The 7,341-nt window shown below is 34.6% G+C and overlaps 2 pseudogenes; both read right to left on the bottom strand.

Annotated features, from left to right (window-relative positions):
- Window positions 1-2,100: 2,100 nt before the first annotated feature.
- On the bottom strand, window positions 2,101-2,976 carry LOC137618432 (uncharacterized; annotated as a pseudogene).
- A 650-nt stretch (window positions 2,977-3,626) lies between these two features.
- Window positions 3,627-4,379, bottom strand: LOC137618431 (uncharacterized; annotated as a pseudogene).
- Between the last annotated feature and the right edge of the window lie 2,962 nt (window positions 4,380-7,341).

Genomic DNA, 7,341 nt, shown 5'->3' with positions numbered 1-7,341 from the left:
AGCATTATATTAGAAATGTTCATACTGCAGTGTCATAAGATGTGGTACATTTTGAAGTATTATATACTATATATATATATATATATATATATATATATATATATATATATATATATATATATATATATATATATATCTGTTAGACTTGGGTACGTTATGCAGACATTTCCTAGGAAAGGAAAAGCTTTCTCTCCATTCAGAGAGACCATAAACAACGAATAGTTCCCAAGTACAGGGCAGAGACATGGCATGATTCTCACGTGTTATTCACACTCTCCACAATTTGCTCTAATATAATGCAAGTGATGTAGATGTTTGGTTTCTTAAAAACGAACTATGTCCTTTTATTGGTCATTTATCGTGAAGAAGAGGCATTATGTCAGTTTTGATCATTGTGCTCTGATATTTATCTCCATGGGGAATCTGTTACGACACCCTGATTTCACACAGGAAATGGTTTTTATGCCACATTGTATGTAATTTTGCAGGTCTCTCTCTCTCTCTCTCTCTCTCTCTCTCTCTCTCTCTCTCTCTCTCTCTCTCTCTCTATATATATATATATATATATATATATATATGTCTGTCTGCCTCTCTCTCTCTCTCTCTCTCTCTCTCTCTCTCTCTCTCTCTCTCTCTCTCTCTCTCTCTCTCTCTCTCTCTCTATATATATATATATATATATATATATATATATATATATATATATATATATATATATATATAGAGAGAGAGAGAGAGAGAGAGAGAGAGAGAGAGAGAGAGAGAGAGAGAGAGAGAGAGAGAGAGAGATGAATGAACCACTCCATGGATTGCTTCAATTTTAACTCATTGGTACTCACACAGTATTCATAGGTTTCACTTCCCCCCAAAAAGGAGAAGGCTGACAATATTGTACGACAGGGTTCGAAATACGATGGGTTACGGGTTACGATTGGAATTTACTCAAACATGTTTGGGGTGATACTTACTCGATGCATGATGTTTTACAATAGAGGTACGAAAAACTTCCCATTACTTTATTCCACGATTTTTTTTTGGGGGGGGGGGGCTAAATCGATTTCAATATATAGGGCTATCACTCTTGAACGCTTAAACAATATTCTTTTATCATCACCACTTGCTGGCAAAAATCTGGAGATATTTCGAAACATCTACCTTTGGTTTAACGAGATAATTAATTAATAAATTACCGACTTAAACCACCTGTGTACGCGACCATAACCTAAAACACACTGACGTATGTATATATATATATATATATATATATATATATATATATATATATATATATATATATATATATATATATCTATGTTTATATATACATCGTAATGATACATCAGGACAAACTGTTATCGGGTTATGGCCTGGACTAGATGTCATGTCATTAAAGAAGTTATATATTAACTGAATTTACCAACTAGATCCTCCATTTGAACTTTTACTACGGTGCTTGTTTTTTTTTCTTTTTTTATAAAAAGTATTTCATCATTATTAGGTCTCTTCACTTGACAATTATGGTGCACTTTGGTTTTATCGTATTTACTAAAGAGTATTACACATGGATCTCTTTCTTCTTGTCAGTGCAGTATATCTTTTGTTTTCCTTTGAGTGGTTATTCTATCTATTGATGTTAAGAGGTATGCAGAACCATGAGATGTAATAATGACCTCTTAACCTTTCAATTTTGTGGCATATTCAATCGTTGCTCCTTTCTTCGACAAGATCACTTTTCGGTACTAGCTCCCTTGACAATCAGCTTCTCAGTAGGTCCCCTGTACTACTTTTCCATTGTATAGAACTTGGGTGATATAAATTCGTGCTGAAAATTACATCGACCTTCCCATCATATCGATATCTTCTCTGATATGAGTGTGAAGTTGGTAGGAATCTCTTTTATATAGTAGAAAATGTCATGATTTACCAGGGTCGTTGATTGGTGGTGGTTCATCATTAGGAACACCCTTTACTACATGGGGGAAAGTCTTTGATTTGCCAGTCTTCGCTAAGAAATCATGGTCAGTTGCCAAACAATATGGCTCAGGAGACAAGGGATATTTCTATAGCATAGGTAGATCAACATTGATATTCTGACCCTAGTCACAGAAGCATAAAAATGGCAAGGAAAACACTAAAGTAGGCGAGATATCTTACATAATTCTGTCCACTAAAACTGAGGAACAGCTCTGCTATTTTGAGAATGGAATATGCATACAGGTAGGTCATTATCATTCACGGCTTCATATGATCCATATAGGAAATTCATAACTCTGCCCTTTAACCTACAGTATATATGACCTTCCTATACATTCTAATGAAGTTCCATGTACTCGTCTATATATTACTTCAGCCCTTCATTTTTGAGAACTTTGCAGTAAAAAGCAAATCGTGGATGATGCACAAGACTCTCAAGTTTTCTCTGATGCTCTTCTGGTAGTGAAGCAAATATTGTTAGATTGCTGAAGGAATGTTTGTCCAAGACCTTCAAATATGGCCTTGTGACAGTACTTGGCCTTGTTATAGTTCTTTCCTTTAAGAACTCCATACATTAATCCAGAGACAATCAAACCTGTTTGTAGTAGAAAAAAAAATTGATCCTGCCATCCTCTCGTATGTCGCATTATTCTAAACTAATAGGTAAGCATTAATACATAACCTCCAGATCAAACAATGTCTCTACATACTTCTGCCCACCGTTTTCTTTTACGTGGTCTGCACTTTTGAAGCACTCTTTGACAGTCTTGTATTCCGGTTTGGGGTTTGAAATCACTGGAATGTAGCCCATGACTTATCTGTTTTAGATTTCTTACCTCTTTGTGAGAAGAAACCTGATCAGGCCTGGACTAAATGTGTACTTTTGTACACAGTTCTGCATAATACCCAAAACATTTGTGTTTGGACAGAGTTCATTAGAGAAGTGGCCCCATCTGCATAATGCAGCTGGTTTATGTTATAACGATTATTGGTCAAGAACATTACCCGTTAGTCTAAGTAAGGTATATGAAGTCCTTACCTCTGCTCACTGACCAAAACCAATTGCTAACTATGCAAACTCAAAACTCAATGAAGGATATTGTTTAAGGAAAATATATACTTAAACTTTTAATTTCAAAACAAAACTTAATATGAAACAAAGTGAATCAAACCAAAATGAAATTAATTCAATAAAATAAATAAGAAAAGTATTTTCAATATAAAAGAACAATCACTGAACTAACAATAGAAGAAATAATAATTACATAGAATCTCCCATACTCTTTACAAAAAACTGTTATCAGGTAATGTTAATGGTAGACTATTCGAATGTGCATACAGTTTTGCACAAAACTGTCAAAATATATGAAACATATGATATCTTTCTCTTGAACTTACTCAAAACCATACCCAACTTGAATATAATTCCTAGTCTTAGTGGAGATGAGGAATTCACCTCTAATTAGAGATCGTAAGGAGAGCCTTGAGAACCCCTTCCCAAATAGAAGTCTCGTATGACAATTACTTTTAACTGTCATTATGAATGGTCAACAAATACTCTGCCTTAACAAAATAACACTTTGGAAATGTGGATTCAAGTAACGAAATATATTACAAAATATGTTATAATATGCAGCTGTAAATATTTTGTGTCACATTACATCCGAATAGTTTATATTTTTGAGTTCCATGAACCTATGCCCAGCATTTAGGACAGATGATAGTTTCCTGCGAGTCCCTTTTGCATCTGATATTATGCCATGTAATGTGTGAACTGAACCACGACCAGTCCTAGCGTTGATTAACATTCCAAAGTTATAAAACTATGAGTAGAACAAGGACAGTGGACCAGGATTCCGGACAACCTGGTCAGTCAGCAATGTCGATTAATCTTTCACACACTGTGCTTTAGAAATTTCCTGATCCAGTGAGGTGTAGTTATCCAAGTGACCAAACCTGTCGAAATACAAAATAAAACAAATGTGCGAATACGGTAAAGTGGAACTATTTAAAGGGGGTCGTACGCTGTCTTGTATTATACTTCATTCAAACCACAGTACGGTAAATTTAAATGAGAACTCCTTGGACAATTCATAAGCAGCAATATCAGTGTTAAAGTATCCAATTTTACAAAGTATAGGTGCGAAATTGTTTAGAATGAATACGAGACGCTCATTTCAGAACATATGTTCCAGAGACAAATACATCAAAATATGCTTAAGGAACCTCTATTCACTATTGATGGCATCTCTTCAGATGTCCCGAACCGTGAAAGACAGTAGTTTTTTGGATATTTATTTTCGTGGGGACGATATACCATGTAGCACGTTAGACAATAATTTCTATCAAAATGGAGGCAAATTAGTGTCTGAGATGATTAGAGGTTGTCCAGTTGGCGGCCACATTATCCCTTCAGAATTATTGAAAGCTGCGAGTATGTGATGCAAAGTATTTCCATTGTATGTGAAAATTTGCCTATTATATGTTATTCTTGTCAGAATACTTTGATTATACCCTTTGATTTGTGTATTTAGTCTTAATTTTTTCAAACATCAATATTTAAATTATACAGTATATATGATATCCATGACATGTAATTTTTTAGTTAAATTACTGTTAGTATATCTGCTGCTTTAGTAGTTTAATTTAACTGCTAATTATACTTCTTATATAATAGTTAGAATATGGAAAACGTAATAAATTGGTCATTATACCTGATGTAGAAAAGGCTCCGCTGTTTTAGTCAAGTCTCTTATGCCTAGGCCATATGTATTATGGATTTTTTAGGACTTACTTAAGTTCAACGGTGCTGTTGGGCGGGATATATAAATGAGATTATCCTAGGGGCAGAATGATAAGTGACATCATAGTGCATAACCAGCTTGGTTTTCAAGTTTTTCACTACGTAAGTTAGGGTTGTCATGATTTAAGTTTTCTAGACTACTGCGTGTCTGTATATGTCACGTAGATTTATATAACATCAAAATGTTCTGTTGCTACAGAACCACATCATCAACAATTTTTGAAACGCTCATAAATGAAATAGCATGGGCTTCAACCATCTATTTTTACTTCTTTTGCTTTTCTTTGTCAGGACTTCTACATTTTATGGGATCTTGGCAATACTTAGTATGGCATGGTCTGTGAAATTTGAGTTCACAAGAAAATTAAGTTAACTTTATGCCCTCATCAAGTGAATAAGCCCAGGGTATTGTTTTTAAGCACAAGGATTTTCTTCTCTCAGTTACTTTTCAAACGCACGATGTGTAGATTCTGTTAAATTAATCCTCATTTATTTTTATTTTTCAAAGGTTAAGTTTCTTTTTCTTGCTGTTTATTACGTAAGTGTCGGCAATTCATCGGATATTCAAGAGTAATTTAGGTAAATGCTTTTCCTTGTGATATTAGTTACCAAAATTAGGGTTCTGATACCTTTCTCTACGGTATATTTGGAGATAACCATTGTTTTGTAAAAGGAAAAAAAATGAATTTAAAAAGAAATATATGAATTCTGAGACAAAGTATAATTTCCTTTTTATGCAAATATTCCATCTATGTTGTACTGAAGTGGTATCACGTAACACAAAACCCTTTCGTTAATCTGACATTGTTTGAAATTGTCCATATTAATCAAACATTTTATACAACAGAACCAGTTCTCTTCATTAATTTTCTCTAACTCTGTTATCACAAAAATGTTTTTCAGTTTAATCTGTCATAACCATGAATGACCTTTTTAAACCTTTATCGGCTTCAAAGTCACGTGTTTATATGAAGCGCCCTTTTGGTTTTTCTTTTTCATCTTGGAGTAAAATCTCATCAACACTGATTTATAGTTAGTTATTTATTGACAATAAGTATTACATTTGTATACAGATGCAAATATACATATCATTTTCTTTTTCCTACATTCGGTAAATCAAATAAGGGTTAAAGATCCTAAATAAAATAATGATTGTCCATTATAATCTTTAACTTTTCATCGCCTCTAATGAACTCTAAATGTAGACCTAACCTAAGATCAAACAAAAGTTACATTGCAACATATGGAAAAAAAAAATTTAGTGTTGATATTTATTCAGTTACACTGAGTTGGATTACGCTGGATATATATTTACATAGCTCCCATTCGTCATTATATTTCATGCAATCCTCAAAGGAATTAAAGTTAATCCCTGCAAAATTTTCTCTAACATGCGAGAGCAAAGGGCAGTTCAAGATGACCTGGATCTCATCCTGCACAGATCCACAGGAGCAAAGGCGTTCCTCTTGGGGAATTCTTGACCATTGTCCACTCTCAACTTTAAGGTGGTGAGAACTCAGCCGTAACCACGTATAAGCAATTCGATGGTGCTCTGGAATAAACTGTGTCTTCTTCTTGTACAATGCTGGAGACTCTAGATGTGGGTTGAGCTGTTTGTAAGTCTTCCGTCGAGTTGACTCGAAGTTGTTATTCACGTGGGTTTTTAGTGTTTGCTTTTCATCTAAAATTGGATCTTCTTGGGTTCTCTGTAAGTGGTTGATGTAGATGCCCATCGGAGACTGTACTTCTATGGCCTCATTTATGACGGTAGCAAAGTAACTCCTGTCATAGTCTGGTCGAGAACGAAGTTTTTCTAAAAAATTTAGCTGTTTTCTCTTGATAAATGTGGTTGCACTTGGTTCTCCGGGTTCTAAAAACACTAAGTCAGAGTAGACTGTTTTTCTGACACTTATGAGGTCACGCAAACTGCTCAGGTAAGCATTACTAGCAGCTTTCAAGTTATATGACATCCAAGTCTCAGACCCATAAAAAATTTAACTATTTAATCCTGCAGACCAGACCTTTCTTTTTACACTAAAAAGGAGCATCGTTATTTTTAGCTAAAAAGGACTGGAGCTTCCGCAAGCTCTTTGAATGCTTCTTAATATGCACTTCAACCTGTTTGTACATTGGAGCATTCATAATCTGATTGCCTAAATAAGTATATTTGTTACAAACTTCTACCATTATTTCTTTAAAAACGAGAAGGTTGGGGTCCTTGATGTTAATGCACATTAGTTTGGCCGTTTTGTTGTTACCTTCATATCATATTCCTTACAATACTTCAACTCATTTTGAAATTTTCACCTTATACCTAATTCTGTGGTGCTGACTAATACAGTATCACCTATCAGCAATAACAAGTGTAAAAACCCATGCCAACCATCCTGACCATACTCCTTGACCATACGAATCATTGGGTTGGTGTAAGCAGTGAAAAGGAAGCACGAGCTGGGACTACCTTGTCTGACTCCTGCCTCCGCCTCTATTGTACTATTGCCAATAATACTTGATGTTATCTCCAAGGAATTTCGAATGGCTCTTAACATGTTTGACCACATCCC

The sequence above is a fragment of the Palaemon carinicauda genome, chromosome 24, assembly GCF_036898095.1.
Source record: "Palaemon carinicauda isolate YSFRI2023 chromosome 24, ASM3689809v2, whole genome shotgun sequence".
Lineage (NCBI taxonomy): Eukaryota > Metazoa > Arthropoda > Malacostraca > Decapoda > Palaemonidae > Palaemon > Palaemon carinicauda.
The sequence above is the reverse complement of the archived record's forward strand: the minus strand, read 5'-3'. Positions and strand labels throughout refer to the sequence as shown.